The 25,625-nt window shown below is 36.6% G+C and overlaps 1 protein-coding gene across 1 annotated transcript in view; it reads left to right on the top strand.

The window, feature by feature from the left end:
- The window catches only part of LOC111150534 (dystrophin), a 2,087,545-nt gene that overhangs the window by 1,314,642 nt on the left and 747,278 nt on the right, over window positions 1-25,625 (top strand). The gene's annotated exons all lie outside the window — the stretch shown is intronic.

Here is a 25,625-nt window from a genome sequence, read left to right as displayed (position 1 = left end):
TTACATACTTATTCTTTAAAACCAGTGGCATATATGAATTTATCATGAAAATAACATCAGTCCATCAAAAGGCAATTCTTTTCCCACTGTACTCCTGTGGCAACTTTGTCATAAATCTCATGAACATACATATAAATCTGCTCCTGCATTCTCTAGTCTCTTCCTTTTGACTGCATCTGTCCTTCAAGTGTTACCACACTAGCTTAATAAGAATCATTTTTAATAGCTTTACTGAGACATAATTTATATACCATACAGTGCACCCATTTAAAAGTGTATAATTCAATGATTTGGATGTATTTATTTTTGTTTCTATTGTGGTAAAAAGGATATAACATAAAATTTGTCATTTTCACGATTTCTAAGTGTACAATTCAGTGTCATATATTACATTCACAATGGGCAACCATGACCATCACCTACGTGTGAAACATTTTCATCCCTCCAGACAGAAATTCGGTAATCATCAAGCACTAACTCCACATCCTGCTACCCACCCACACAATCTCTAATCTACTCTTCCTCTATGAATTTGCCTGTTCTAGAAGTTCATAAAAGTAGACTGATAGTCTATCTGTCCCTTTGTGTGTAAATTATTTCACTTAGCATGTTTTCAAGGGTCATCTACATTCTAGCAGGCATCAGAATGCCATTCCTTTTTTTAACTGAGTAACATTCCATTGTATGCATATATGCAATTGTTTTGTCTAAGTTTTGGGGATCTGCTAATCTAAACCCTCCAACTTTGTTCTTCTTAGTCTAGATTGTCTTTGCTAGTTTTGGTTCATTGCCTTAGTAAATACATTTTAGAACCGACTTGTCAATTTTCACTGAAGTCTGACAGGGTAGTGTTTGAAATTGTGTTGAATTTGTAGATCAGTTAACATCTTTACACTAGTGAGTTACCATATTTTGCAGTGTCCAGTCCAAAGGACCTGCACATCTTTTATTAGATTTCATCCCTGATATTTGACATTTTGATCCTATTTAAGAAATGGAATTCATTTTGAATTTTATTTTCTCTTTGTTGTCGGTATATAAAAATATAATAGATTTTTGTGTATTACGCAGATATTCATTGTCCTTGCTAAATTCACTTATTAATATTAATAGTTTTCAGAATCTTTTGCATTTTTTATGTGCACAGTTTTGTCATCAAACAGAGGTAGTTTCTCTCTTTTCAGTGCTTTGAATTTTATTTTATTTTTTTGCATAGACTAGAACTTCCAATACAATGTTTAATAGAAGGGACAATAATGAGAAACCTTGGCTCATTTCCTGTCTCAGGTAGAAAGCTTTCAATAATTTATCATTAAATATTACGTTTGTCATAGGACATTTTATAGCTTCTTTTAATCAAATTAAGGAATTTCTCCTTATTCCCAGTTCATGTTTTTATGATGAACAGTTACTGAATATATTCAAATGTTTTTTCTGTATTTATTGAGCCTATGATTTTTCTCCTTTGTGTGAATGCAGTAAACTACAGCCACTGGTTCTGAATGTGAAACTACTCTGGGATTCCTGAAAGAAATCATACTGGTCATGAAGTCTTGTACTTCTTATAGATTGCTGGATTCATTTTCTAATATGTTGTTTAGGATTTTTATATTGTTGTTCATGACAGAAAGTCATCTGTAATTTTTTTTATAGTATCTTTCTCAAGTGTTGATAGCAATGTTAGACTAGTCATAAAAAGAAGTTGAAAAGTACTCTCTTTTTTTTCTGGAAGAAATTGTTGCAGATTGGTATTATTTCTTTCCAAGATGTTTCAGAGAATTCAATTGTAAATCTATTTGGTGATGAAGTTATTTTTTTGTGGGAAAGTTTTTGATGATTGATTCAATTTCTTTAATAGATATAGGGGATGGTGAGATTTTTCATTTCTTTGAGTATAAGCTTTTGTAAGTTGTGTCTGTCAAAGAATTTGTCTATTTCCCTGTCATTTTCTCTTTTGGGGTTGTAGACTTAATTCATAGAGCCAGTGGCCTTCTGTATATTTATGTATAAGAATAAGAAATAGACTGTGGGTGCATCTTGTTGGCTGGAATATTTTGCTCTGTGTGCTAAGGCAGGGAGTTGACCCTCTTGCTAGAAGATATCTTCAAATTCTGTGCTGCAGTGGGCTTTATTCTGAGATGCCCACAATGACTGCTGAGATTTGTTCCAGAAACCAACTTTAATTTCTTTAGATAAGAACCACACACTTCTTATTTGTCTTGATTCATATTTATTTTTGCTTATAAGTAAATGTTAAGGGAACACCATTCATTGTGGTAGTTTTGGGCTAGGGCCAAAGTTCCATCTACAAACTTTACATACCCAAATTTTAACCCACTTCCTAGCCCTAGCCATCACGGTATTCTTCCTCTAGTCTCCAGATTATGCCAAGGTCAGATCCCCCTACACCTAAGGCTACTTCTCCCTTACTTTATATGTATTCATGTAGCTCTACTCATATGGGTTTTGACCTTCCAAAAATGTTTTAAAACCTCATATCCACTTAATACCACAGTTCTACTCCCTTACTGAGCATATTTAATACCTGTTAATTTTGTTCCATCCGGAATATAAAGCAAACTGTAATCCTTTAAACCAGGGACAAGTCCATGCCAAAAAGATATTGCTGAACTATAATTTTCACGTCATAAAAAGTGCCTTATTTTAAAAATGTCACAGTTACTTCCTGAGAAAAATTTCTGTATGTAGGTGGTGGGAAAGAATAGTAGAGACTTCATTGTCAGGGGGTTGTGTCCAATGTGGTGGCATGGGAAGATCCTGAACTCACCTTCTGCCATGGAAACAGTGATATACAACTACATATAAAATAGTTCCCTCTGAAAAACACCTGAAAACTAGCTGAAGGGTTCCACCACAACAAAGGATAAAAGTGCCACATCAGGACAGGTAAGAGACTCAGAGACACTGTCTAGCATGGCAGCCGACAATTAGGATGGACTTCACAGAACGGGAGCTTCTACCTGAGGAGAAAGAGGTTCATTCAAGCACCTTAACCCATGGGACCTACACTGGAGAGATGAGCCATCAAAACATCTAGCTTTGAAAAACAATGGGTCTTACATCTAAGAGCTACACAAAGGGCTGTAGGGAACTGAGTTACTGTTCTTAAAGGGCTCATACACAGACTCACTTGCCCCAAGACTCAGCATAATGGCAACAGTTTGAAAAATGTTTAGACTATGAAGGAGACCCATTTGCTAATCAAGAATCAGCTAGAGGGTCATGGATTGGTCTGGAATCTCTCCCAGATGGAAGTGCTGGTGGGTGCCACTTTGGCACTCTCCCTTTCTAGCTCAGGCAGGCTTGAGTTCCCAACAACTTTGACTACCCTGCTAAAGCCAGAAGGGTACCCTGCTACCCTATCAAAGCCATGGGCAACACATGGTTCCTGCACTCTCCCACTGCCTTGCCAAATCCAGCAGGTGTGCCTCATCCCTCTGCTTTCCTGCTACCTTGCTAAAGTCAGCAGGTATACACCAGCCACACAGGGAATGCTCCTTGATTGCCTAACTGTGGTGGCCAGGAAGGGTTACATTCCTGAGTCCCTTGGGATTGTAACAATCAGCGAGATCAGTTTTTTCATCAGGCTGTCATCCCCAGGGCACAGTACAGATAGCAGACAGAAATACACCTTAGTCTTCCTTCAGGAAAGATTATTTTCCTAGAGCTTCAGCCTGAGGGACTGACTCCAGGTTTGCCACAGATGTAGAGGCTACAGATGGGCTTTTAGGGAAGGTAGGTCAGGGGACACCATCTGTATCCTTTCTCACAACCTCACTGTGCCTCACCAGTACATCTCAGAAATGACTTGATATACTTATCTGGTGCTTTTTTTTTTTTTTTTTTTGACAGTCGCCCAGGGGACACTTCTGGATCTCCTGATCTGGATTACATCAGGGTTCATGATTGTGGCCCCTTAGGACAGTATATATTTGCATACTTTAAAAGCTGCATCCTGAGAGTCTGGCTCCCAATCAGCCTAAAACTAAGAGCTGACTGAGATTCCTTTCTTGGGAACAGTAACAGGTCTTAGCACATTCTTAATGACTACAACCAATCAAGAATAAATCAGGCTGCTTAGACTATTGTAGAGATTCAAGAAACAATCAAGAGATAGAGCAAAGTTGAATGACAAGATTCATCTCCTACACAAGGTCATCCCTTCAAGACTGAGAGGGGTAGCCATTTCTCCTAAAACAAAAAAAAGAAATAAAAAATAAAAATAAAAATTCATGTAACATGAGGAAATAGAAGAATATGTTCCAAAGGAAAGAACAAGATAAAACCTCAGGGAAAAAAATGAAATGGAATTAAGTAATTTACCTGTTGAAGAGTTTAAAGGAGTAGTGATAAATTTGCTCATCAAACTTGGAAGGATAGGTGAATGTAGTGAAAACTTCCACATAGAGATATAAGGAAATACCAAACAGAAGTCACAGAGCTGAAGAATACAAAAATAGAACTGAAAAACACACTAGAGGCATTCAACATCAGACAAGACAAAACAGAAGAAAAAAATGAGTGAGCTAGTATACAGTGCAGTGGAACTCACCCAAGCACAGTGGCATATAGGAAAAAAATCTTAAGTTAATATAACTTAAGAAACCTTGGAACAGTATCAAGTAGAATAACATTCACATTACAGGGGTCCAGAAAAAGAGAGGGAGAAAGGGGCCGAAAAATTATTTCAAGAAATAGTGGCAGAAAACTAACCTAACCTGAAGGAGGATATAAACATCCAGATCCAGGAATCCCAGAGAGTTACAAATAAAATGACTTAAAAATACTCACAATAAAACACATTATAATTAAAATGTCAAAAGTAAAGATAAAGACAGAATCTTAAAAGCAACAAGAAAAAAAAATGTGTTATGTACAAGGCAACTCCCCTAAGAATCTCAGCAGATTTTCAGCAGAAACTTTGCAGACCAAAAAAAAAAAAAAGGTGGGGGGGCATATTCAAAATGCTGAGAGGAAAAAACTTCCAACCAAGAATACCTTACCTGGCAATGTCATCATGGAGAATTGAAGGAGAAATAAAGAGCTTTCCAGATAAGCAGAAACTAAAGGAGTTCATCACCATTAAACTGGCCTTACAAGAAAAGACTTAACATGAAAAGAAAGGGCACCAGTTAGTAACAAGAAAACATGAAAGTACAAATCTCACTGGTAAATGTAAATATATAGGAAAGGTACTAGAATAATCACTTATAAAGCTACCATGAGACAAAGAAAAACAAGTATTGCATGATTTCACTTGTAAGTGTAATCTGAAAACACTAACAAAACAAAACCCATGGGAAGAAAACAAGGAGGAGAGATGTCCCCAAATATTCCATATCTCAGTACATCTTGGTATCACAAAAATTGTAATTGTAGGAAATGTGAAGAGAACTATTTTAAACTATGAAACAGGGGCGCCTGGGTGGCTCATTCGGTTAAACATTTGCCTTCAGCTCAGGTCATGATCTCAGGTTCCTGGGATCGAGCCCTGTATCAGGCTCCCTGCCCTTCAGAGTCTGCTTCTTCCTCTCCCTCTCCCGTTCCCTCCCACTCATGAGCTCTCTCTCTCAAATAAATAAATAAAATCTTTATAACAAATCTATGAAACATATAATAGCAGCTTTATATGACATGGGTCAAGGTTTTATCTGTTTTACAGCAGAATATAAAGTCAAAAACTCTTTTAAGATTTTTATTTATTTATTCAACAGAAAGAGATGCAGCGAGAGGGAAGAGAAGCAGGGGGAGTGGGAGAGGGAGAATCAGGCTTCCTGCAGAGCAGGGAGCCCAATGCAGGACTTGATCCCAGAACCCTGGGATCATGACCTGAGCCGAAGGCAGCCATTTAATGACTAAGCCACCCATGTGCTCCTAAAGTAAAAAAATTTTTTATAATACAAAATTAAAGCTATGACAATGAGTACCATCTTGAATTATATTACTATATCATAATATATTATTATGAATAATAATAATGAAATTAAGAATGAAAGAATAAAATGAATAAGATAAAAATTATTTAAGTGTCTGTTGTAAGTCCCTATGTCTAAATTAAGAATAGAAAACAGTGCCAAATTTAAGTCAGTACACAAGTCAGAAGATTGTAAAAAGTAAAGAAAGATGGTCATGATGATCATGAGACAGTCTTAATCATGATTAAACCTCAAATTCTCAATCTGGAGAGAAGAAATAATGGGGACCCCTCTCTTTTATTCTCTTCCCCCCTCCTCTACTCAAAGACTATAATGAGTGGTATAATTATAACTAGTAAGACATGGTTGCTGGGATACAAATATGCCAGTTCCTTAATGTGCAGCTTCTCCAAAAATGTCATGTCACAATCCCGAGTGGCAAGTGTCTTTCTCCCCACTAACTCTAATATGCTATATCTTGCATATTAACTAATTTAGCAATTGCTTTGGGACCTTTGTGTTTCATTAGTGAATAAAGAAAACCACATCTGGAAGTAAAATAGTTATTCCTTTACAGGAGTGATGGACACTGTAATGAGTTCATTGCAAAACTGTGTTAACATGTCTTGACCTTGATAGCTTCTCTTTATACCAGAGATGGGAAATGCTCTAAAGGTTTAAGTTCAAGCCTTCAACCTTTAAGACTTTAAGGTTTACTTGGTTTAAGTTTATGGCTACCTCTAGATAAGGATCATGAAATTAAATCCTTGTTTTTACCTAAAACATATCTTGACCTTTACAGTCGTTAATAATAATACTTTTAAGGGCGCCTGGGTGGTTCGGTGGGTTAAGGCCTCTGCCTTCAGCTCAGGTCATGGTCTCAGGGTCCTGGAATCAAGTCCCGCATCAGGCTCTCTGCTTAGCGGGGAGCCTGCTTCCTCCTCTCTCTCATTGCTTGCTCTCTGACTACTTGTGATCTGTCAAATAAATAAATAAAAATCTTTTAAAAATAATAACAATAATACTTTTAGAGGCACCTGGGTTGCTCAATGGGTTAAATAATACTTTTAATGTCCACAAAATGGGAATGTTTTTAAAGCTAGCCTCTGTGTATTTTTCTCTCTGAGTGTCTCACTCTATAATCTTCATACACATGTCTGACTTGATGTTGTTTCAAATATTTATCATTCTTCATATCTCTTTATATGTTTTCTGAACTGCTGTGTGCTGGGGGGTGGAATCTCCCTTCCTACCTGTTCCCATCCCTATCACACTTCCTTTTTCCCTGTGAAGTGTGTTTTTGCATATGAATTGGTATCTCTCTGTGTCTATCATAAATCTACTTATCTGTGTATATAGATATCATTTTTGTTCTGCCCAGGTTAGTGTATGTGAGTCATTATTTTCTGTTCTGTCTTCTGACTCTTTACCTTCTAATCCTTTTTATCTTCTTTCATTGTCACATTGTGTCTGCTTTCTTTATTCATCATTGTTCTTTTTACTCGTTATGTGCAGATATTTTTTCAACTACCCATTATTTAGAATCAAAATATGTCTTATCAGTATTTATTTTTGAATCCTATTGTGTTCTTCCTATACTTTATTTAAAGGTGAAATAACGGAATGTTTGTTTTGTAGACTCATGGGATAATTCAGATGAAAGGGTCCAAATGAAGCTAAATTACTCTCACATCTTCTAGATTAAAACACTGAATCCTAGAAGCGGTATGTGACTTATTTGAGGACATATTGTTCTCTATTTAAATATAAAAGTTTCATATCCAGAATCCAGAATAAATAGTTTTTTAAAACATTTTAGTGAAGCTCAAGTGATTTTTCTGTAGTTAAAATGCTAGAAACAAGAAAAAAAAGGTTTCTCATTTTTCTCCATTGTTCCTTTAAAAGTAAAAACTGGAATTTCCTTTTATATATGAGAGTTTTTGCTTTGCTTTTTGCCATTTTTGGAAAACTAGGTGTTATGTTTTCAAATTATTTTCTACCACCTTCTTTATCCTGGAACATTTGTGACTAGGTAATATAGGAAAATATGTTGTTTCAGAATACTATATTTGGTGTAAAGTAATTTTACAGGTAGTATATATTATATATTCCTATTAGTCATAATAACCTATTTTCATTTGGTTGAATAAATTTAAATTTTTGCATCCTATTTTGACACTTATGTATAAATAATAAGTTACTATTTTAATTTATTAATGCCTAGATACTATAAAACAGTACATACAGAAACTAAAACATTCTATAAACACAAATGAGAAATTTTGCCCCAAAAAAGAATTTCAGTTAAGTCCCTTTTAATTAAAAAACCTGATCTACTTTGCCTAGAAAAAATTAAGTTTAAAAATATATGTAGGGTCACCTGGGTGGTTCAGTCAGTTAAGCATTGACTCTTGATTTGCACTGGGCTCCACACCAGTGTGGAGCCTACTTAAGATTCTCTCTCTCTTTGTCTCTCTCTTTCTCTCTCTCTCTCTCTAAAATATACATATGTATATATGTAAAATATATATATGTAAAAAGCTTTTAAGTTTTATTCATCCATTTGGCAGGGGCGAGGAGCATGAGAGGAGGGAGGGTCAGAGGGAGAATCAGACTCCCCCCTGAGCAGGGAGCCCAGTGCAGAACTCAATCCTGGGACTCCAGGATATGACCTGAGCTGAAGGCAGTCACTCAACCAACTGAGCCACCCAGGTGCCCCTGTAGAAAAGCTTCAATAGTGGAATAATGTGATGTTGATCATAGGGCTACAGAGGTTATTTTTAAAAAATAAACAGTATGAAAGTAAAAATAGAGTGAAACTGGCAGGCCATCTTCTACATTATACAAATGACTATACTACAATTTCCAGAGATAGAGTTCATTTTATATTTACCTCTAATCATGTTACTTCTAACTTTTCATCAGAGGAGTAAACAGTTTAGATTTGTTCTTTTCATTTGTGTTAAGTAAATAAATGTTTCATCTTTTTCCAAATATGTTTGCTATGTAGTGCTAGTTATTATTAGTCATTACTACAGATATGGATAGTAAAAAAGAGATAAATCAAGCTAAAGCTTGTCTTTTCCCTCCTTGATCCTTTCGTCCTTGTTCCCATTTTGGAACAAATGGACATTTGTTCCAAATGATTAATTTCATATCAAAGACCATAATTAATAGATTGTTCTAGTTGTTACCAATCAATCCTGCCTTTAATGTGAATTACATTTTTTAACCAAAGAAAAATATCTTTATAAAAAATATAAGAAACTGGTGTTTGCCTAATTACTATTATGTTATGACATATAGCTTGTGATTTCTTAGAAATCCATAATCTTGAAAGTTTCCTTTATGTAGTTACTAATTACATCAAAACATTTATTTATTAAATCCTTTATTCACAAAATATCTAATGAGTGACCAGTATGTGCCACATGCTGTTCTACTCATATCATAATCAATTCCTACCTTTCCTTTATTTAAAGGACATTCAGAGTCACATAGGGCTGGACATTCCATTAATTTATATCTCTTCTAATTTAAAGTTGCTAAGTAGTTTGAGGCTGAGAATTAAAGGAAGGGTGTGAATAGTTGTTAAAAGTTTTTAATATATGCATCCTTAACTTTGCCTTCCTGTAATTTCACCCTAAGATAGGAGTTCTTACTAGGTTATGTGTCCTGAGTACATCTCAGTTTGCTCTGACAGGTCCTGATTTTGCCTGTTATCCCATCATTATTTTTAACAGCTCCCTCTTTCACTCTCATGAGTGGTCTACTTTATAATATTAAATGTATATGTATGGATGGATATATAGTCAGCCCAGTTGTGAGAACAAAACATCAGGTCCTCAGTGGTGGGCTTGGCCCAGGTCTTAGTTACTATAACTGTTTCCACTGCTGATGTTCTTCACAGCAGCAGCACCCTCTTCTTTTGACATGTTAGTGAAGTTGAGAAGGTTGGCCCGTCAAAGAAACCCGACTGTTACTGTTACAACATGAATTGCTCCTTAATGGAAATACATTTATAATACATGTTTTTTTAACTTTCCAAACTACCAAAATTTGAGGGATTTCCAGGAATGTCAATCAGACATTTTACAAACAAATGGAAAGTAAACAGGAGTTATGAGGGTGACATTTATCGTGTTGATTAGTAGTGGGCTTTATGGACTATGGATTCTACCCATTACTAGCAATGTAATCTTTTATTTGTCCTGTCCATATGTCAGTTATAACATCTGCAAAATTCAGGTTATACTAGAACATAGTTGTGGTGAAAATTTAATGAAGGAGTGCATTGGAAATGCTTAACACAGTATCTGGCACATTGTAATTGGTAAAAAAATATTAACTTTAACGTAAAATCAGGAACAATGTTAAAAACACAAAGACCCATCACAAAGTTCTAACTGAATTACCTTCATTCTTTTATTGTAGTCAGAGCTCTTAACATGAGATCTACCCTCTTAACAAATTTTTAAGAGTGTAATACAGTATTGTTAACTGTAAGCATTATACCATATAGGAGATCTCAAGAAGTTATTTTTTTATCTTGTGTGGCTGAGACTCTTTCCCCATTGTGCAGCTCCCATTTCCCTCTCCTCATTGCATTGGTAACCACCATTCTATTCTCTATTTCTAAGAATTTGACTATTTTAGATACCTCCAATAAGTGGAATCGTGTAATATTTGACCTGTCTTTTTTTTCAGTTAGCTTAATGTCCTCCAGGAAGTTCCATCTTCTTAGATATGGCCAGATTTTTTTCTCTTTTAAGGCTGAATAATATTCACCCTCGTAATCAAACACCTATAAACATGGCTCTTGGAGAAAAAGCTACAAAAGTTCCACAATTATGAATTCAAGAGCTGAAAGAGAGAAGAGTTAGAGTCACCAAAGTCATCAAATGGCCCTTCTGGAAAGCAGAGAGGTTTTTAATCAGCACCCTCCCATTTCACAGATCTCATTATTTGCAATATGTATAACCAGCTAGTATTTTAGATAAAATTATTGGAAAATGATGGATTTTTCTCTTAACATTGGTTATGAAGTCCTCATAGTCAACCATTCTTTTCAAACACCAACATTTTCATGTTTTGAGTATGAACATAATTTAAGGTGGCCTATTTAACCCTGGGCACCTTTGGGATCAATCAACTTTCCTGACTTTAACCCAGAAATCCAGACAGAGCATAAGTGAACCTCCACAGTGCTTCCCCACACCCTTCTTCTACCTCCATTCTTGATGTTGGTTTCCTCCATTTTGGTGGAGTGATGAGAAACCATTTGTAGAAAGTTTCATTAGAGTCATGAAATGTTCTATTAGGGAAACTCAGTGTAATATAAGATAATTTGTTCATTTCAATGCAATGCTATTTTAAAAATATAAACAAACAAAAATTCAGCATGCATTGTAAAGCACTGATACTGGTGCAATAACTCATTTCCATATTAAAACTATTTTTGGTGTATACATACTGATAGGGTGCAGTGAGTATGAAAATTTGTCATTTCAGTGTGCTGTGGACCAGACTTTATTATAAAGGTAAACTAATTTCGGATTAAAAACAGATGTGACTATTCTTAGCAAACTTTCTTTCCTGTTCACAATGAATTTAAAATGAAGAAAAGTACAACGTGGATAAAAAGAGAAAAATTTCATAACTCTGACCTTCAGAGTAACATTTTTGAAGTAAGTCCTTTATTAGCACAAGGATGTTTGCCCTACAGCAATGAATTTTAGAAAGAAGAAATGATATAATAAAAAAAGATTCTACTAATATAAAAACTTGTTCCTTTTGTTTCTGTAGTTCTTTTGCTTTGTAACGACTAGCTTATATAGAGTTAATGCTGATACTTTTAGAGGGATTGCCTTTCTTTCTACAAATATAGTAATCTTGAAATGGCATTAAATGGAGGCTTTTATATACCATCTCCTTAAACTGACATTGAATAACAAGTAAAGATTAAAGCGGTGTTTAAGAGCACAGATTGTAAATTCTAACCCAGTTTCATTTATTACTTAGTGTGCAAAGCCAATAAGTAATGCGAAAATAAAATAAAATAACAGTGCTATTTGTATAAAAGATCAGAATCATACCAAAAAAGGAACTTTTCTGTCAAGTCTTTACACTTATACTATAAGATGTGTGAGTGTATGTATGTACCTAAAATAATTTAATACTAAATCCTGGCTACTATATGCATGTCAGCTGACCCCTACTGCTTCAAACTCTAGGAAAGGGACACTGAACATTGGGTTGGTTGACGTATTACATTTTTGTCATAAACCACCTGCCAAGGCTTATAACTGATCTGTAATGTGTTTCTTACCTTTTATTGTGTAGAAAATTGATTGATAGATTAGGACTGGGGCCAGCGAACTGTGGAACCCTAGGTTTGCAGGAAAGAGTTTATCACCCTTTGATGTTATTTCTGTCTCATGTCAGCTGAGAAGGATGAGCTAGATTAACCGAGGGTAAGCTGGATGCCAAAGTCAGCATTCCCCTCATTTATCCCCCTTATAGTTCAGGACAAGGCCACTGTATGGGTTACGAAAGACTGATAAGGACCTCACAGACAAACTTTGTTTTGCTGCCTTTTGATTTATTTACTGATATTAGAACTAATTATGAGAATTGAAGAGACAATTTCATTGTTTGTTGTTGGAGAAAAATCAGTCTGTTTTGCTCTAGAAGTAAAAGTGTTTGAACTGAATGGCACAGTTATAATTTGTGAACATTTTCAGTTATCACCGGGAAAAGTACAGTCCATCTTTGGCATGGTTGGCCAAGTGTGGAGGAAAAGAGATGGACCAGGAAATGGGCCAGAAACCAAAGTCATCAGAAGGATATTTTGAGAAAACCCCATTTGTCCTGATAGTTGCAATCTATGGGCAACCTGTGACTGATGATTATACCTTAAACACTGTCTAAAAATAAATTTCTTATGAAGGTGACACATTCTGCCTGTTCATGATGTGGGTGACATCAACAGTTTTGAATAGGACATTAATGTTCGAACTTCCTTAAATATTTACAAAAAATAAAAATCTGCAACTCAATCACAATTTAAGTGACTCTCATGAAGATAGCTTTTATTGCTGCTTTCACTGTGGTTATAAATCCTAGACCAATACTGTTATCTCTTTAAAGCTACTTTATTGTTTTGTTCATATCAGCGATATGTATCTTCCTGCTACAGTCAGTGATGGTACTGGTGAAGGGCGAGAGAATTAGTTTTGAGGTTCTAGATGCGTGCTCATTCATTACCAACAAATAAAAGGAAACAGGAAATTAATAGAAAAGATAGTTTATGGTTAAGGTTTTATAGTGTTTCAGCACAGATGGAAACAATTGTTCAGCACTAAAATAATTAAGATGTTGATATTAACATATTATATTGTTTATACTGAAGCTGGGATGTAATTGGATTAAATAATCTCTTCTCCTTTGAAGAATCAGTTTTCCTAAGATGTGATGTACCTTTGCAACTTCTAGCTTACTTCCTTCATATGTGGCTAATTTTGGATGGACCCTCAAATACTGTAATGGGCTGTGCAGTGACTCTCTCTTCTCCATCTTCCCACCCTCCACACTTCACCTCAGTCCTGAAAAGATCACTAAACTTTACATTAATAACAGTCCCAATGCAGTTTCACCCCTCCCTAGCTCCTAACCATAGGCTATTAATTTAAATCATGGTGGTGGTTGTTGTTGTTTTACTCCTTTTCCCCATTTTTACAACAGTGATGCACTATGAGGCTTGTTTGCTCATCTCCCTGGGTTCAGTGAGGAGCTAAGGACACAGTATATACTATAATACTTTGTTATGAAGAATTATCAGGGGAATCTGGGTGGCTCAGTGGGTTAAAGCCTCTGCCTTCGGCTCAGGTCATGATCTCAGAATCCTGGGATCGAGCCCCGCATCGGGCTCTCTGCTCAGCAGGGAGCCTGCTTCCTCCTCTCTCTCTGCCTGCCTCTCTGCCTGCTTGTGATCTCTCTGTCAAGTAAATAAATAAAAATCTTAAAAAAAAAGAATTATCATACTATATGCTGGATAACTGAACATAATAAAATAAATAGAAGTTTGATAACAACAACAACAAAAAGTTATGTTTTCTGTTACAAGGTAGGTATCCTAAAATTCTGATACTATGGTAAGGAAGAAAGGGTCTATGTGCCTTCACAAAGCGCAGCATTTCTCCAACTTTAACATACATGTGAATCACTTAGGGATGTTGTTAAAATGCCGCTTCTGATTCGATGGGTCTTTTAGAAGATCTGAGATTCTGTTTTCCCATCAGGCATCCAGGCAATGCTGATACCCTAGAACTTTAAGTAATAAGAGTATAAAGAATGGCTGTCTGGAATCTGTGTGTGACTTGGGCCCAAGAGTCCCAAATGTTGTAATATTCAAGCATTGTATTCTGATATACTGATGAGGCTTTTTCTAAAAATTGTTGTCTTTTGGTATGTGGGAAGCACATCCATCTAAACCCAGGTGATATGTATTCAACTCTAAAGGAAGACATGAGCATATCCAACTTACTTATATCTTTGAAACATAGACCTTTTGGTGATTCATAACCCACATAGGTTCTTCTCATATACTGTGATCTCAGATCCATTCCATGCAGTTCCTTCCCCTCCTATGTTGTATATTACGTGAAGCTGACCTCTGGTCACCTTATTCCCCAGGCTTTCTGGCCACCAGCTTCTACATAGATTTAGCCATTGGGAGGCATTTGCAGAAGACTACAGGGTAGGGTTAGGGAAGAAGTCAAAGTATTTCTTCCCTTCCATCACTACTGTGGACAGTGACTGATAGCAGAGTATATAGCCAATAAATACTAGCTGCTGTTAAGTCTTCTAATAAAGATCTAAAATCCTTTCTTCAGTGGTTATCTTCATTAGTTTAGTATGAATTTTTGTACACATGCCTTTGCAAAGCATTGAGCCTGCCTTCAGTTACATAATCAAAATCGGCATTTTTTTTTTTTTTAATTTAAGACTCTGGTATTATTGAAGATTTGGGACTCTTTTATTATTTAAAAACACTAAGGCTTTCTCCCATTTCTGGTCTTCCCCAAAATACCAGTGATTGGGTCCTCAAATTCATTGACTTAAAATGATAACATTTATAATTGCACATAGACCTTGGGTCAGTTGGGTTGTTCTACTGGTATATCTGAAGCCAAGAAGAGCTTGCTAGCACCCACTAATGGACTTGAAGTCAGTTGGTGGGCTGGTAGGCTGGGGGCTGGCTCATCTAGGATGAGCTCAGCAGGGATGATTCACCTATACTCCATATGATCTCTCATCCTCCAGCAAGCTAGCCTGGACTTACTCCTATGCATAAAATAGGATTCTAATAGAGAAAGCAGATGTGAACAGGTTCTCTTAAGGCCAAGGCTTGGATCTGAGTCACTGTCATTTCTAACACATTCTACTAGCTAAGCAAGTCACAAGGCCCATCCAAAGATTTAAGCCTTAGGGAAATAGGCTGGACCTTTTGAGGACAAAAACTTTAAAAAGGTCATATTGCAAAGAGATGTGCATATAGGGAAGTCATCAGTGCAGTCAGTCTACCATAGTCTAGAAATCTGTTGGGTGTCTTACTCATCTCAAAAGTAAAATAGTCAGAATACATTCTTATATGTTCAGACTTCTAATCAAGTAATCCTGACTCTTAGTTAATATTAGCTCAAAATCAACAATCTGAAAAGTCAATAATCTGAGAGTCATAAGGATCCTCAAAGATACATTATGCTGAATTCTAGGAGGGTAGTAACATTCATTTATTAATATATTCAGTATTTATTAAGGGCCTCCAATATGATAAGTATTATGCTACAGAAGAAGAATAGAATAATGAACAAGACAGACCCTTACATTTATATATGTTACATTTGGTGGGAGCAGACAAACATTGAAGCTATATAATTATAAATGCAGCTGTTCTCGTTTTCTTTTTAGGTTTGTTAGGTTATTGCCTGAGTTATGATAATGAAGAGGCCCCAAATTTCAGTGGCTCAAGCAATGTGGACATTTGTATCTTTTCACATAAAGCCCAGCCTGGGTACATAGTCTCTGCTCTAAAAAGTTATTCCAGGAGCCCTGGCTACCAAGATAGTTATGCTGTTGTCAGCATAGTGCTGCATTTAAAAATTGCCACAATAATCATGCAAATATCTATGTACTCTTTCCCACCAACAATACACATTCATTGTCTCCCCAGAAGAGGCCACCAAGGGATCACTTCCTGCTTCTAGCTTAAAGGTCCATTGTCTCTGGGTTTTGAACTGTCTTCCTCAGATCCAGATGTGCCTCCTCATGGTGCAATGACCTATAAAGTGAGTCATGCTCTCTGCTTCTGTCACAACCAAATCATAGTAGTAGAGCAAAAATAGGCCCAAAGACAACAAGAAATACTGAACTACCTGTGTAAGACTCAGGTTGTGACTCCACTGTTTTCTCACCTCCCTCCCCTCACCCCCACTCCAGACTGAGATTTCAAATGGAAGCTAAGAAGAATAATGGAACTTCTTTGAGAGCAGAGATGAGAAACAATAAGGTTGCTTTCTACATAACCCCACCATCTAAGAAAGAATTGCTAGTTCAAATTGCGGTGACACAAAAAGGGACAGTGTGAAAACATATAAGAGGGGGCCTGACACAGTCCAGAAGAGGAAGGAATTGTTGTTTCAGATAACAGCAGGAGAAACACATAATAGAACATATTTGGGTTGGGGGAAAAAACTCACTTGAGTTCCCTAGTTGTGGATGCTCCTACCCAAACTGTTCAGGGTTAAGGGCAGCCTTTCCCTGGATGCATTAAAAAGTTTATATGTTTTTCTTCTCTTCTTCTACCTCTGACCAGGGTGCTGACCTTATCACTGACTTACCCTTCACCAGGACCCAGGGTCATTATATTCCTCCTGGGGGAGACAGGCCACTACCTCTACTAACAATTTACATCATTATTTTCCTACAATTTGGTGCTAATTAAAAAGTGGAAGGAGTGGTGATGATATCCATAAAGGTAATGACGTCTTTGTTCCTGAGGAAGGGTTTTGTGTATGTTCACCTACAAGTAGGAAAGAGGGAGAGACATGCGGTAAGGTGAGAGAGCCCAAGAGTCATTACATAGGCCAGTTTCGGCAACATAGGATATTTAATGTAGAATTTTTTAAAATGGAATTCTTCTTGGGGCACCTGGGTGGCTCAGTGGGTTAAAGCCTCTGCTTTCGGCTCAGGTCATGATCCCGGGGTCCTGGGATCGAGCCCCGCATTGGGCTCTCTGCTCAGCAGGGAGCCTACTTCCCTTCCTCTCTCTCTCTGCCTGCCTTCTGCCTACTTGTGATCTCTGTCTGTCAAATAAATAAATAAAATCTTAAAAAAAATGGAATTCTTCTTGGCTTTGTGTACTATTTCTGCATAGTTCTGCTTGTTACTAGCCTGCATGATTCAAATTTTGGCTTCACTTTTTTTCTACTAATATATGTTATTTAACAACTCACCCTAAACATTGATGGCTTAAAACAACAAAGTGGTGTTATTTCTCATGACTTTGTGAGTTGACTACAGATTTTTTCTACTTCACATGTTGCCAACTAAGACACTGGGGAAACTGCAAAGTCCACACTGGCCCCACTCACAGGATCGGCAGTTGTTGCAGGCTGCCAACTGGGAACTCAGCTGCAGCTATTGGCCAAGGTCCTCAGTTTGTTTCTGCTTTGTCTTTTCCATGTGGTTGCTTGGGCTTCCTCATAGCTTGATGGTTGGACTCCATGAAGAAGAGCTCCAAAAGAACAAACAGAAGTGTTCAAGTACTTTTCAAGCTTCTGCTTGCAGCACACTTGTTAATATCCCATTGACCAAAGCTAAGGAATATGGCCAAGCTCAGTCAAAGAGAAAGTGGACTGCGCATAAACTTGAAGTCTGGAAGGTGCTATTCACTGGGGCTGCTGAATAATAGCCTACGAGGCACTCCTTACTACCTGTCTGGTCTCTGTGTGTCTCAGTTTCCTCATTTGTACATAGGGACATAAATGGACTGAGGTATAGTACTTGTAAGGTTAGAGCCATGCCCATTACATAGTAAAACACCAACAAATATAAGGTATTTTTAGTGTTTTAGTATTATTCCTGCATTGCTGAAAAAAAATGAAATAGTTTTTCAGATATTGGCAAAGCTGTAAACCAGTAATACACTATAAGCTTCTACCTTAATAAGCCTCCCCCTCAAGCCCTTCAGATGTGCCATTAGTAAGAGTGTTAGCTGTATTGTGAATCCCCCAACACGCCATTGTGCACAGCTTGGGTGACTCTGACAAGAGCCTCTACTAGTAACAAAATCCCAGGCAAGCAAGCTTTATACTACTTTGGGGAATGCAGAGGGTTCATTAAGGGCAAAATTTCCTTAGTAAATTTCTCTTCTATTCCAGGCTTTCCAGCCCCTACTTTATCCAGTTCTAGCAGTCGTCCAGTATTTTCTCCCATGGGTCATTTTCACTTGGGCTGCAATTCCAATGAGATTGCCCAGTTCCCCCTGCTTGTCCTCTGTTCTTCCATGCTTGTGCTACCCTCACTTTTGTGAGGACACCCCCTGGCACTAAACTCTCAGGCAAATGCCACCATCTGTGTGATTTCTTTCCATTTGCCAATGTAGGCACAGCAGGTACTATCAAGTTAACCTTTTCTTTCACTAGCATCCACTCAAAATAATAAACACTTGCACTGTTGTAAAGCTCTATTCTGAAACTGCAAATTAAAAATCTCTCTCTTTCAGAACATCATGATTGAACTATTACTGTATCACATTATTCTGCATAATAGGATTACAAAATATGGATTATAGGTATTAGAAAAATGAAAGATAAGTATTAGTTATTAATATTAACCAAGAAATTTTCTAAGAGTAAGGTGATAAAATTAATTATATTAAAATAGCATGAATTTTCACTTTCTGTGGTACTTGGTGGAAGATTAGTCCTCACTAATACCACCACAGGTAACTGATTCAATGGATGTATTGTGTAGTACTCTTAATGTTGCAAATGACAGGAAAAGCTGTCTTAAACTGTTTTAAATAATAAAAGTCATCAAGGTTCCTTTTTTTTTTTTCAAAGTTCTCTGGGATCTGCCTTTCTTTGATGTCCTGTCAGCTTTATACAGCTCCCCTTATGGCAGCAAAAATTACCTGTGGAGTTTTAGGGCCCATTTTTGCAAAAGACCTTCTCTCCAGGAACATTCTTTCCTAGAGCATTCAAGAAAAACCTCCTTGAAACTCATTGGCCCATATTAGGTCACATGCCCATTGCTGAGCCAAATCAGACCCAATTGCCATGGCCAAAAGTGGTTACATTTCAAAACCAGACTCTGTGGCTACAACACAATGAAGGTGGGGAGGTAGAAAGCTCCCCAAAGGAAAAGAAAGTGGGAGGGGGTGTTGGAGGAAAATGGAGGGAGGAAGGGATGAATGGATTGAAAAACATAACCAACTAATATCTACAACATTGTTTGGATCTGATTTTTTTTTTTTTTTTTTGCCAATTAATAGAACTGAGTAGTGACCATGGCATTATATCAATGGCTTCCAAATACAGGCAAGTTGTAAAGATCATTTAAATGAAAAATATATTTTGCTGTGGTAGATACTGTCAGTTCTACCACACATATACCTCCAGCATTTAGCATTCCTATACATGCTGTCTGATTTCCAACTACCAGCATTTGGGTTTTTGCTTAATGCTGTCTCTGCTTGTTCTTGAGACAGGGCAGAAAAGTAGAGGAAGCAGCACTTGGTGGATAACTAACCCACCCTCTTGCCCTTCAGATATGATAACTCCAAAGTTTGTTTCCTGTATCTGCTCTCAGAGCTCCCAGGCATTATTAAGCTTCTGTTTGCCCACATTGTGACTTGTTTTATTGGCTGTTTTCTTTATTTTGCTTTTCCACACCCCATTGATGTATCCTCGGATCACATCCCAAAATTATTCGAGTTCAAATTCTTGCTACAGTATTTATTTCTGGGGAGACCCAAATGAAGAAAAGTGCCTTTTTATATGCAAGTCCTTAGGGGGTGATTGTGGATATCAGTTGACTCAGAATTCTATATCACTGCTTTTCAACTTTATGTTGTTAGGATGAAAGGATGTCGATTCTCTTTTCTGAGTTTTTCTGTTTCTGTATCTTTTGCATTTTGAGTTCCCCCATAAAATATGACCACAACCAGGAAAGAAATGGAACTCAGAGTAAATGCCCTATTTTAGAGGTCTGAGCTTAAGACAACGGCCCAAAATGGAGATCATAAACAAAAGTAGATATGGGTGTAAAGTGAAATGTGAGATGGGGGGTTGGATTGCCTGATGTTACCGCAAACAATACAGCTGTTTAGTGAAGGAATTACAGTATGTGTGAAGAATAGAAAACACATTATTCAAGACCTCTGGAGGAGTTCACTGTACTGTTTCACTAAATTTGAATAAGAATATGTTTACTGAGATGCCAAAATAATGATAAAATGTATATAGTCTTAAAAGACAATTTGAAATTAAATGCATTACATATTTCTACTCAGTTATCAACGGTTATGCCACTCATTGCAATATAAGAGAATTCTTCTCTTTCACTTTCAAAACCTTCTGGAGAGACATAATTTCTCTATATCTGTCTTAGGTGGAAGTGCAGAATTTGATGAAAAAATAAAGGGGAAATCAGAGGAAAATAAGTTTCTCAGAAAATTTGTTAAGAACCATCTATAGGATCTATTGTAAGTCTCCACTGGTGTTTTACAAAATGAAGTTTAGACTGTGAAAAAAAAATACTGATTTAGTTTCAGAAAATTACAATTGCATGTATCATTTAAAAATTACTTTTATAATTTTTCATGCACATCAAAACCTCAAATTCATCCCTTAAATGGATGGGCATAGAACTGTTTTTTCCCTTCTAAATTGTGCATTCTTCGACAGTTTCCAGAAGTGGATTCCAACATGTTTCCATCATCTTCATGTACTATAATAGGAACTGCACCTTGTTCTCCATATTATAACTTATTCTTTGCTTCTTCCCCACTCTTCCATCTCTTCTTCTCTAAGCGCATTAATCCCATTTGCTCTATTTTCCATCTCTGCTCTTGATCCCCTCCTCCCTTCTCTCTCTCCCTATAACTTCTGTTCTCTTTCATCTGAAATCTTTTCATCATTTACTAGCAATTATACCCTTACTCACTGAAGTGAGCAAGATAGACAGTTCTCCATTTTCTTACCATTCACACAAGGTTTACCTCTAACGTGTGTTTTAATAGGCAGTTCAGTAGAAGCCATATTTTTAATGCAGAAAATAAAGAAAATAAGCAAGAATACTCACAAAGAACCAAATTTAAAACTTCTCATGATTCTGAGGCATCATTTTACCTTAAAGGCTTAATAGGTTTTGGCATTCGTGTCTACATGAAGTTGTACAAAGTTTTTTGAAAGACCATTTAAAGTAGCAACAACACAGAGATACAGTGTCTTTTTCAAGTGCAAAACGCTGAATTTGGAACATATTATTTATCTTTATCATTGTTCTACTTAAAATTTGAGAATGAATGTCAGAAGTGTGAGCATGGGCATGAAAATTTAATGGTGTTCCCATTTCATCTGAATGTATATTTGATATCTTCTTCCTGAAATTGAAACTAGCCACAAATTCCCAGTAACTTGTTAAACTGGCCTTTTCCTACATTGGCAATATTTCTATACCAAAAATTATACACTATCAATGCCATTTTATTTACATATATATTATCTTATTTGCCTCTTCAAAAGTTTATAGGATTATGTATTAGTTATCTATTTCTGCATAACAACTTAGCACAAATATAGTGGCTTAAAATACATTTTTTAAGAAATTCAAGCTGTCTGTGGGTCAGGAGTTTGGGCACAATTTATCTGTGTCCTCTGCTGTAGGGTGATCTCTCACAAAGCTCCCTTCTAGGTGTGAGCCAAGGTTGATGTCTCATGTGAAAACTGGACTGGGTTTGGAGCTGCCTCCATGTTCACATGCTTATTGGCAAGATTCAGGTTCTCATGGGTGTTGGAAAGAAGGCTTCAGTCTGGTGACTGAAGCCAGCCTCAGTTCCTTGCCATGTGTGACTCTCCGAGATGGCATTTTGTCTTATCAAAGCCAGTAAGAGAGAAAAACGGGTAGCGAGACAGAGATCACAGTATTATGTAACTTAAAGTGACACCCCATGATCTTTGACATATTTTTGTTGTTGTTGTTGTTAGAAATTAAGGCACAGATCTTGCCTACTCTCAAGGGGAGGAGATTCTGCAAGGACATAGTACTAGGAGGTGAGAGTCACCAGGTGCCGTTTTAGACTCTGGCACCATAGATTCTTTCCCTCTACCTGTTGGCATTTGAAAATACAGTGAATAACTTAGGATTCTCCCAAAAGATAACTTTTTAGGTTTGTACATGCACCGCTTTTAGCATTAGGGGAATGTGTGACAGAAGCCTTTGTGTGCAATAATATTTTAAGAAAATGAAATTGATCCTTCCAGGTTTTGAAAAGTGTATGGGATTAGGGGAAGCTAGGTTGTCATAAACAAGATTTGCACTAGATTGTGACAGATTTTCTCTTAAGATACTATGGGACAGAAACCACCGAGGCTTCAAAATATAGGTGATTCAAATTCATCTAGTTTTCATGCAGAATTTCTCATGCTAATTTAAACTCTCTGATTTAGTATATGGTCTTTTCTTTTATAAAATAAATAGCCATGAAATGCCAGTTACTTTCTTAAGGGTACTTTGACAAGTATGCCCTAGTGAAACTTAAGGATATCCTTAAAATAACTTTTATGCTCTCCTTTATGTTAAGAACTCCATGTTGAAGTAATTTGTTCTAGTAACTAAAATTCTTACTATATTCATGAAGAGCTCTGCCTCTGTTGACGAAGTTATATTGCAAATAGAAATGTCAAAATATGACAGAAGTGGAGTTGCATTTTTTTATCTATAATGTAATTTTAATATACATTTTACTTGTATAAATAGAGATTCATTCTCATAATTGCTTTCAATATTCACAGAAGAATTTTTGCATGTATTTTTTTAAGCAACTAGGTTACCACTTGGAAGTGAGGATGGCATGGGATACTATTTATTATGACAGTGATTCTCATCTTCCATGTTTTTAAAAGACAACTTCATTATGTTTAACACAGCTGGTTTTATAACATTTCAAATGTTCTTGAGGGAAAAGTAATCACAATAAAAAACTGAGAAGAATAATTCATATCTGTTGGAAGTATAATCAGTTTTTTGTTTGAACAAGAACTCAGGCAAAGCCTTCAACTTTTCCTTTTACATCAGTGCTGTCCAATATGATAGCCACTGCCAACGACATAAGCACTAGAAATGTGGCTAGTGCAATAAAAGAGAATGAAATCCTGCCATTTGCAACAACGTGGATGGAGCTAGAGTGTATTATGCTGAGCAAAATAAGTCCGTCAAAGACAAATACCATATGATTCCCTCATATGTGGTATTTAAGAAACAAAGCAGATGAACATAGGGAAAAAAGAGAGAGAGAGAGAGAAACCAGGAAACAGACTCTTAAGTATAGAGAACAATCAGATGGTTATGGGAGGGGAGATTGGTAGGGGGATGGGTTAAATGGATGATGGGGATTAAGGAGTGCACTTGTGATGAGCACTGGGTGTCATATGGAAGTGTCAAATCACTATATTGTACATCTGAAAGTAATATTACACTTTATGTTAACTAACTGAAAATTAAGTAAAAACTTTGAAAAAAGTGGCTAGTCCAAATTGAGATGTGCTGTAAGTGTACAGTACTCACCAGATATCAAAACTGTTGTTTAAAAATAAAATATCGGGGCACCTGGGTGGCTCAGTGAGTTAAAGCCTCTGCCTTTGGCTCGGGTCCTGATCCCAGGGTGCTGGGATCCAGCCCTGCATCAGGCTCTCTGCTCAGCGGGGAGTCTGCTTCTCCCTCTCTCTCTGCCTGCCTTTCTGACTACTTGTGATCTCTGTCAAATAAGTAAATGAAATCTTTAAAAAATAAAATATCTCACTAGTAATTTTTATATTGACTGCAGATTGAAACCATAACAGGCTATGTCAAATTTTAAGAGTATATTATTAAAATTAATTTTTTAAACCTTTTTAATGTTTAGAAATTTGACAATTACATGTGTGGCTTACATTCTATTTCCAGTGTACAGCATTGCTATAGATAAACAGTGGCATAAACAGTGTTGAGAGAAGTAATAACCTGGGCATTTGTCTCTGTGTAGAAGAAATTAGATTAAGCCTTACTTAGAATTGAGTCATTCTCTTTTGTTGGGAATAGGCTTTCATTCAAAATCTCTTCCTGATGTAACCAACCAACTAATCAACAAGAAAACAAAAACCTTAAAGGGGGCAAAATCACTTTCTGAGTATCTTTCACATACCTGACATCAAAACAGAAAACAACATGGAGGCAGAACCAGAAGTATAAGGAATATAAATGTGGAATTTCTTTTAGACTTTTAATGGAATGCTTGATAGTTACAAGATGCTCAACAAATTATTATTGAATAATTGATATATGGAAACCAGTTATGTTTTCTAGCAGCACGTTAGTTAGTAGCAAAATTGGAATGTGTTAGCTAATTCCCATCACCTAATCAGCAAATTAATACCACCCTTATATTGTTGTACCTGTCCTCAACACCCTGGTTTCATCAGCGGTGGCATCGCCTGTACCATCATCTCTAGAATTTCTCAGAACTTCACAGTTTATAAGCCTGGATATATTTCACCATGTTTCCCATACTTTGGCTCATTTGAGTCTCACCGGAGTTGTGGAAGATGGGTTTTGTCTCCCTTGTTCAGAAAAAGAAATCCAGGTTCAGCAAGGTTAACTGACCTTGTTTAAGATCAGCATGTTGTTAAGTGCTGACAGTGTTCACTTTCTCACTGAACTTTGCATATCAAAAGAGGTTTAAAAATTAACCTCAGAAGGCTAGAGTTAAGGGGTGAATATTTTATCAGGTTGCCAGTGTTAATAATTACCACTTTACTACTGAGAATGCTAGTCCTCTCTAATGAAGAGGAGTTAGTTTGAAGTTGGTTGATTGATTGGTGATTGACAGAAATACTAGTTTTCAGAATGAATTCATTAGATAAGAATAAATAATTGAATGTTTATTTTGTGCATGATACCAGACTAAATGGATACTTAAAAAGAGTATGGATTACAGTGAGGTAGAAAAGAGAGTAGCACTCCATGAGCTTGCCATGGCCTTTTAGTCTAGCTGCAAAGATAATCCTATGGAGATACTTGAGATCGTAACAGAGGACAGCAACACAGGAGATGTCCAAGGACAGGCAAAAATTTTCTCAAAAATACTACAGAGGTAGCAAAGTGGCCTTGGTACACAATGTTAAGGGAAGCTTTCGTGCAGATGCTGTTCTTGTCTGAGGTTGGTTTTGAAGCACTCAAGGAAAGAAGAAAGATTATTCTAGTTGGAAAAATTATAAACAAAATATTAACAGCAGGACTACACCTGAATACATTCAAGTGATTCTGTTAGAAATTGGAAAGGCACACTTGGGCAGAAATTTGGAAATCTTTATCTGCCAAGCTAAGGGACTTTGAATCTTTCTTTGTCTTCTGAGTAAGAGCCAT

This window comes from Enhydra lutris, unplaced genomic scaffold (assembly GCF_002288905.1).
Source record: "Enhydra lutris kenyoni isolate GAN:26980312 unplaced genomic scaffold, ASM228890v2 scaffoldscaffold23, whole genome shotgun sequence".
Classification (NCBI taxonomy): Eukaryota; Metazoa; Chordata; class Mammalia; order Carnivora; family Mustelidae; genus Enhydra; species Enhydra lutris.
The sequence above is the reverse complement of the archived record's forward strand: the minus strand, read 5'-3'. Positions and strand labels throughout refer to the sequence as shown.